Here is an 8,627-nt window from a genome sequence, read left to right as displayed (position 1 = left end):
ATGTAAAACATCATATAATAGACACGCATCACTAGACTCGAATAATCATCATTATTTTGATAATATTCGGTGTCGGGTTCGATTTGACAAACTTGACATGAATAGTTTTGAAAATGATTATGGACTAATTGTCTTAAGTCCATTTGAATGTAATTAGTCAATACTCATTATCGTACCCGGGTTAAAATCCGGCATGGTATATAGAACCAAGGAAGACTTTGTGTTTGGGACTAATATGTTTGTTTGAAAATGTAAAGAAAATAAATAAAAGGCTTTAAAATACCTTTTAAATGTCATTAACCAAATATTTTCACCGAAACACGGATTTAACCGTCATGGTATGAAGAACCAAGGGTGAAAAATGTTTTATGGTTAAAACAAGTGAAGTAAACAAAAAGGGTTCGAAAATACTTGAAATGGTGAAAACCGATTACAAATATGAAGATGGATTAATGGGAAATGACGAGAACAAACACGGTTGATCTCTCGGTCCGAGCACCCCATTTAGCGCGCCGCCGATTGGCGACCTAAGGGCTTCGCCTCGGACCAAAATCGATTTTGCTCATTTATTCCATGTTTTAGTTCATGTTATGCATGCTTTAGCATGCTATAGTCATGAAACAAATGAAAACATAATAAAAGAGGATTTTTACACCCTCATACTTACATGTTTGGTTATCGCGAGTGACCGACGTAAGTGTAACAACTCGTTTAATAAGAAAAACCTCGGTTTAAAACCGTTTTGGTAAGTAAAAAGAGTGTTTTAATATTAGTGATGGTGTAGTGGTCGAAATGGTCGGTCAAGTGATTTAATGCACGATGACGGTACCAAACAATGTGTAAGGCTCGTGTTTACGATCGGTAGGTCGTAAATGCGCGTCGGGTTGTGACTTAAGAAGTCGAGTCGAGAATTTTAAGGGAGAAAAGAGGGGGCGGACGCTCGCGTAACTCTCAAATGGGTGGAATTTGAGGGGTATATATAGGAGAATGAGTGGTTGTGTGAGTTTTGAGCGACGCGACCACCTGGGCTGCTCAAAGAGGCGCGAGCCACGTCGCGGTTCTTCGAGTTGTGTTGTCACTTTCACAACAAACGCAATCATGATTTGTTCTATCTTAGGTTTTGTAGTCACATGTTTGGTACTTGACCATTCATGAATCTGGGAAAACTTAAGGTAGAAGGTTTGAAATGTTTTGTTTTTGATGGTTGACTCGGTTTGACTCGTTGTTGGAGTCGGGATTTGAATTTTTGAGTCGGTTTTTTTGTCCGGTGTCGGTTTTGACTCTAGTTAGTGTCATTGCGACCCCGTCGTCGTGCATTAAACACTCCAGGTATTTTTGAAATGTTTTGAGATGTTTTATTTTCGAAATCGTTTTAAGTTTTCCGACGTAAAGTTGTACACAAACTGTCGATCAAACGCCGCGATTCCAAAACATGTTGTAGTCCGATAATCATCGGGTGTTTGTTGGAGTCTCAGCAGATACTGGGTATCTACAAAGAGAGAATATTATATCTTATTGTAATTGATTAAATAAGATTCATTTTAGTAATTAAAATGCTTTATTACTAAAATTGATTAATGTTTATGAAACATTTGAGATAAGAATTGTTAGTTAGTTGTAATTACAAGATGTTGCAGATTATATTGACTAAATTTAAAATGACCGATTTTACGTATATGTAATTGTGAATTACCATTTAATTTGTTATTTGTAATTTATTTGATAAAGTAATGATATTTAATTTCTTAAATATGCATTAATATGACTTGTGACATGTTATTTGTAACATGTCATATGTGACAAATAACAAATGACATTTTGTAAAATGGAATCCATTTTATTATAGGGTGGACCAATTTTTTGTTGGGTGCTTTAGGGTTGTTGTCTTATCTTTGCATAAGATACTCAAAACATAATAATGACACCTCAGCTAACCCTTACACACCTATACACTAGCTATTGTTTTGAGAAGACAAAAGCAAAAGGATTGCCCTATTTTTAAGGGTAAAAATTCGGTCACCCAAAGTAGATAGAAGAGGATGTTCTCATTTTTATAATGTGTGGTCTTTTGATGCTTATCTCTCTTTTTTCTCCATATTCTCTCAAAACCACATAAAATGGTTTTATGATAAATTTGTTCAAACAATCTAATATTTATATACTTACTAGTGTAGTAAATAAAAATAATATTAGATCTACTATTAAGGTAAACTACTTATATTATCTAGTTAATAATATTAGTAGGATTTTGGGATAGTCTTGGAGCAACTAAGAGGAGGTGTTCACATTATTGAACCTATGGAGTTTTGAGGATCATCCCATGTTAGTGAGCTCAAGAACAAATATAGGAAGGTATCCTTGCTTGTGCCCATTTCCGTCTCACCACCATTTTAAGAAAACAGTTTTCTCCTCATTGTTGTTTTAAGCTATGCATGCACAAGATTCGCAAAGACTAAATCAATGGTTAATTTAGATCTAATTAAAATGAGTTTAATTAAGTGGTTAATGAATCCTTTCAGCTCCTTATGAGCCTATGGAGGATCCTGAGCTTTTAGTAGATGACGACTATCTACGTTATGGCATCTTCTATATTGACATTATTGGTGGTAAAGACCACTACCGGAAGGTGAGGGATCACTTTTACATGCTTTTGCCTAACCCTCAATTTCCAGAAATCGCACCTCTAGAAAAGAATGAGTCTAGGCAGAGACCTACACCCGTCACTTATTTGATTCCAGATGAGCTTTTGGTTACTTTACCTGGTTATAGCACTACAGATACCACTGGAGGGTGTCGTAGACAGCGTCGTAGACCTCCTACCCACTTGCCTGGTTCTTACCAGCCTCGGCCTTCTACTTCTTCTATTGCCTCCTCTTCCCACTATGGTTACCATTTCAACCCAGCTATTGAGAGGGAAGTGAGGGTTCATGAGGGTATTAACACCGCTTTGACACAGAGGTGGTTATGGGAGCAGATGGAGGCCATTGCTATTTCTGGGGGAGGTCAGTATATGGGTACTACTCCGAGCTTTTACACTATGCCTGGTGATGACAGTCGTGTTTTCCATCTCTATGGTGTCACTCATACGGAGTATGGGCAGTTTAGTACGGAGTATGGTGCTCTAGGTCGACCATTCTTCACTCCTATTCGTCCGCACCAGCCTTCAAGTGTGTTTCCTGAGGATATTGGGGTCCCTCTTTCTCAGAGAGGACCATTAGGCCAGTTTGCAGCTTCTTCTTCTACTCCAGCAGATGTTCCTAGAGGCGTCCGTGCTAGAGGCCGTGGTAGATAAGGTGGCCGTGCTAGTAACTGTAGTGGCCGTGCTCCTGATCCTGAGTTGGAGGCTATGTTCGTAGAGGTTGATGGGTTGGATGAGGCCACCCATGGTGGAAATGATGATGATGAAGCGCAGTAGTGACAGCTGGTCACTACATCCCTCACATTCCAGCTGGTTTTGGGGAGATTTTTCTACACAGTTGGTACTATCTTTCCTTGTATTTATTTTATTGTATTTCTTATTTCCCTCTTCCCTTTGTTAGTAGTGTCCTTTAGGTTGCTGGATTTTTGTGTGATTGATATGCTGTAGGCGTCACAATGAGGCCACTGTGATATTTAGGTTTGGGGGAGAGTATTTATTTATGTTATGTGATTTAATATCAGTTGTGTGTTTTATTTATGTTGATTGTTAAAAAAACATCCATAAAAATTGAAAAATTTATAAAATACAAAAACATGGTTTTATTTATTTTAGGTCGAGTCTTGGTGAATTGTTTAGCAATGATGAAAATTTGCTTTGTCTTTCCATTTGAATCTCACTTAAGTTATCCATGTACATTGTTTTGACATGTTAGCTATGAAATACAAAGCTCATAACTCAAGTCTTGACAGTCACAATATGCCTTATGCCAGGTAAATTTGACTATATTATGTTGGTAAACCACTTAAATTTCTAAGGTCTATAGAGCTTCTTATGCAAGGAACATTAATAAAATGGTCTCATTTGTTATTTAGTCTAAAGAGTGTGGTCTCCTTGTGAAATATGTAATATTGAACTGCATAAGTGTGACATTAGTTTCTTAATTTTTTGCGCATTCATATGATTAAGTACATGAGGAAAGTCAGTTCTTACCATTCAAATAAGCCATACATTACCTTGTTTTGTTAGCCCATTTGAACCTTGTAGCCATTTCATATCCTATTTCATATAGCAACAATCACGAATTTGCCTACCTTTTCGGGACAGTCGCAGTTGCATGAGTCTCGTGTTATTTTAGCTACTTTGGTTGGGATTGGGACTTTTATGTCATTATGGGTAGTAGCTTTAATTTTGTTAGCAATTGTGTTGATCTCCTATGTCGAAAAAAAAGAGAATTTTGAAGCAAAGAAGAAAGAAAAGAAAAAAAAAAGATCCGAAAATTCCGAAAAAAAGAGAAGAGAAAAAGAAAAAAAAAGGAATTGCTTCATTCAGTTTTGTTAGGAGATCATAAGTGGTGTTTACTAGAGTCTAATGCATTTTTGGAGAGTCTTTCATATTCTATCATATGTTATCAAAGTTGAGATGATTTCTCTAGTTGGAATGGTTATATGTATTTTTATTAGAATTGGTTATTGGATTAGCACTGTGACTATCGTCTTAGCCTCACATATCCATACGTGCTTTAGCACACACCAGTTTTATACCCTTGCCCATTTATCACCCTACTGTCCTTGATACATGTACTTAGTCTTTATTGTGAATGCGTACTAGTTGCAGAAATTCTTATCACATTAGATTGCATGCATGTTTCAGAAGTTGAGTGAGTGTCTTAATTCTTTCTATGTTACATATATCTCACCCCTTATGAGTGCATGAGTAAAACCGCGAGAATCCAACTAATTTGTCTTGCAAGGTTGAAAAGTATTTGGCTGAGTCTCGGTATCATGTCACATCTTGAGTTGAGTTGAGTTATTCTATTACCCATGCCTTTGAGTTTGTTTTATTGGCACAATTTTTGGTCATTACTTTGTTATAGATATGGATAGCTTGACATTTGTATGTGCTTAGACATTTGCTCTGAGTTATTCATTCACCATATGAATGTTTGTCTTTTGTATGGTGTGATTGATTTGCTTAGGGACAAGCAAAGGTTTGGTTTGGGAGAGTTTGATGTATCACTTTTATATACACTTTTATAACTCCTTTCTTGTTGTTTTAATAACGTTTTTGTGCCTATTATATCATTTATATGCCTTTATTAGTGAAATTTCGATATTGCCGCTACTTTAAGTTTAAATGCAGAAATGACGCATTACGAGGAGAATCAAGTAATGATGAGCATTGCGGTTATGGCATAGTGGAATACACGGGGCATGGCACGAGAAACGAGGAGACTTGAAGACGAAATCAAGCTGCTGGACTTGATTCCTCGATCGAGTAATGAAAGGCTCAATCGAGCAAAGGTCCTCGATCGAGTATGTTGAGGCTCGATCGAGGATCTTTTCTAATAGGTTTATTTCCATATTTTCCTAAAACACGTCTTGTTTGCAATATATATTCTAAACTCGTAGGTTTTATGTTTTTATGCTTTTATTACTTTTCGACGGCTGAAAATACACTTAGCTTTCATACTTTGATCTTTAACCTTTCCTCATTAGTTACTAAGGTGCCAATCGTTCTTCATAATTTGTTATTTAAGTTTTATACTTTTAATTCATTATTGTTATTTCAGTCTTCAATTATGGTTTTATCCATCTTTATTGTTGCTGTTAAATTCACTATGAGTAGCTAAATCATTCATCTAGGATGAAGGGGATCTAGGTTGATTAGAAAGGGGATTATTAATTGGTTGTTAGTAATATCATTTAAACTATCGTTTTATTATTGTCCATATTCTAGTTATATGATTTAAGGCGGACTCTATAATTTCTGTAGCGAATTAATGCTTTCACCGACAGGGTTAGAATTGTTATAGGCTGCGATAATCAAATAGGTTGTGTTTAATATTAGTGATTGCATGTTAGACTTAATCTAAAGGGCATAATAGAATTAATCAATCTTGTGACCTTAGATAGATTGATTGACCTAACAATTGATTAAGATAAACCCCATATAATTGACCTAGTGAACCGGAATCCTAGACTCTTTATTATTATTGTTAATCATCTTTTAATTACTTGCTATTAGTTGATAGAAAACAAACAAACCAAAACCCCCATAAATTGTTACCTTTAAGACACATTAAATATTAGCAAACTGATTATTACCGCCTCCCTGTGGATTCGATACCTGTCTTACCACTAGCTATTTTGTTAGTACTGAGATTGATTTACTTTGATTTGGTGATACGACTTTAGCCTTATCAAATTTGGCGCCGTCGCCGGGGAGGCAACAATTTTCTTGTTTATTTTGTTTATTTTGTCTTTTTGTCTCAGGGAACCTAGTTCCTTGAGACCGTTCTCACACTTTTCTTGTTAGCTCCGTGTATGCCCAGGTTAACTAGGTCCGGCATTCTTTCAATTGATCCCGAGCCAGAGAAGACTTTTTGCTACAGATGAAAGTTTCAGCAAGAAGTGGGTCAATTAGAATACTTGAGTATACTTGACGTCGAGACGGAGCATTCTATTACTTCATAAAATCAGTCCTTTGAAGAGGACGCTACTTCTGATCTTGAAATTCGAGTTGAAATTTATGTTCCTGAGATTACCATCATGCCTACTTTAGCAAGTCACAACGAGCCTACCTTGGATTCTATCCCAAAAGGATTCCAGAACCCTACTACTGATGACGGCACTTTTGAAATTCGTCCATCTTACATCGATTTGGTGGAGAGGAATTTATTTCGAGGGCAGATGCTGAGGATCCTGCAACACATATGGAGAAATTTGTCACGTATTATTGTTTTATCCCTTTAACTATTGGGGTGACACAAAATCAGGTAAAGCAGGTGCTCTTTCCTTTTTCTTTAATGGATAGAGCTGCGGAATGGTTGCAAGATTTGGATATGGTCGATCAAGGGGTTACTGACTGGAATACTCTAGCTCTTGCTTTCTATAAGAGGTACTTTCCACCACAGAAAACTAATGCATTGAGAAATCAGATTACTAGCTTTAAACAGACAACCACAGAAGATTTGAACGAAGCGTGGGTTCGCTTCAAAAGATTAGTGCGTTCGGTCCCCCATCATTGTTTTGAAAAGTGGTTTCTTTGCAACCAATTTTTTAAGGGGTTATATGATGATCATCGTGCTTTGTTAAATTCTTCAGCTAATGGAAGGTTTCAGGACAACACTACATCTGATGACGCGTGGAAGTTGATTGATCAGATTTCTATCCATACTGCTCATAATGGAAATCCTAGGGGAAGTGCCTGTGGAAGTGGGGGAGATAGCGGTATTGCAGCACAGCTAGAGGCACTTTCTGCCCAAATTGCTGAGATGAAAACTACCCAATCATTGGGTAATAGAGAGAGGGTTCATCCTATGAGTCAACAGGAGGAGTCTTGTGCTAGATGTGGTTTAGATGGTCATAATGCAACTGAGTGTTTGAGCACATTGGAGCAGGTTAATGCCTATTAGTCTTTCAGTCAAGGTAAACCTTTCTCCAACTTTTACAATGAAAGAACGAAGGAGCATCCTTGCCTTTAATGGTCTAGTCAGAATTTGCAAAATCCACAGCCGCAACAACCACAGAAAAATTCTTATACTATTCCTCGGAACCATAGTAATCAACCACAAGGAGGATATCAAAAGCAAAATCAAGGAGGTCAGCAGTTTAATAATCAGTATCAACAACGTCCTCAACAAACTCCTCAAGAAGCTCCAAATAATGAGATGGCAGAGTTAAGAAAACTTTTGCAACAAACTTTGTCAATGCAACAAAAGCAAATGGCTCAAATTTCTGAGTTGATTGCCCATAATAAGATGTTGGATACCCAAGTGGCTCAGATGGCGGTTCATAATTCCTTAAAACAGACCAGAAATCTTCCTCCTCAAGGTAAGCAAGCTAATGTCATTCAATTGAGGGGTGATACCACATATCAAAATCCGGAATTACCATGTAATGAAGAAGAATTGCCCACTAATGAAGATGAGGTACCCTATATGCATCCTAAGGGATTGGGTAATTTGGAGCTAAGTGGGGATGAAAAAGAAGTTGACGACACTGAAACACGAGATGAGAATAAATGCGAGAAAAATCAAAAAGACGGATCTGCCAAGGTTCCTCGATCGAGTAGCATTAGGCTCGATTGAGGAAATTTAGTACTCGATCGAGTGATATCAAGGCTCGATCTAGGAACCTCTCTGGTCGATGACGGTGTTTTAAAAATTCATTCTAAAGCAAAAGAAGCCGAGACGATTACTATTACACTACCTTTTCTGCATCGTCAACAAAAGTCTAAGCTGGACAAGCAGTTTGGAGGGTTTATGGAGGTAGTGAAGAACCTATAGGTAAGTTTTCCATTTACTGAGTTGATCACTCATGTGCCGACTTATGCAAAGTTCATGAAAGAAATATTGACAAGGAAGAGGTCCTTCGATGAGGTGGAGACCGTTGCTTTTACTCAAAAGTGCAGTGCAATATTGCAAGCTAATTCACCACCTAAGCTTAAGGATCTAGGGAGTTTTTATATTCCTTGTCATATCGGTCAT

General features: G+C 37.2%; 1 non-coding gene across 1 annotated transcript; it reads right to left on the bottom strand.

Annotated features, from left to right (window-relative positions):
* Positions 1-7,061: 7,061 nt before the first annotated feature.
* On the bottom strand, positions 7,062-7,168 carry LOC141638660 (small nucleolar RNA R71). The gene has a single exon (XR_012542176.1). It is a non-coding gene; the product is annotated as a small nucleolar RNA R71 (small nucleolar RNA).
* Positions 7,169-8,627: the final 1,459 nt, after the last annotated feature.

This window comes from Silene latifolia, unplaced genomic scaffold, assembly GCF_048544455.1.
Source record: "Silene latifolia isolate original U9 population unplaced genomic scaffold, ASM4854445v1 scaffold_208, whole genome shotgun sequence".
Classification (NCBI taxonomy): domain Eukaryota; kingdom Viridiplantae; phylum Streptophyta; class Magnoliopsida; order Caryophyllales; family Caryophyllaceae; genus Silene; species Silene latifolia.
Note: the sequence above shows the minus strand (reverse complement) of the source record. Positions and strands in the feature narration are given on the sequence as shown.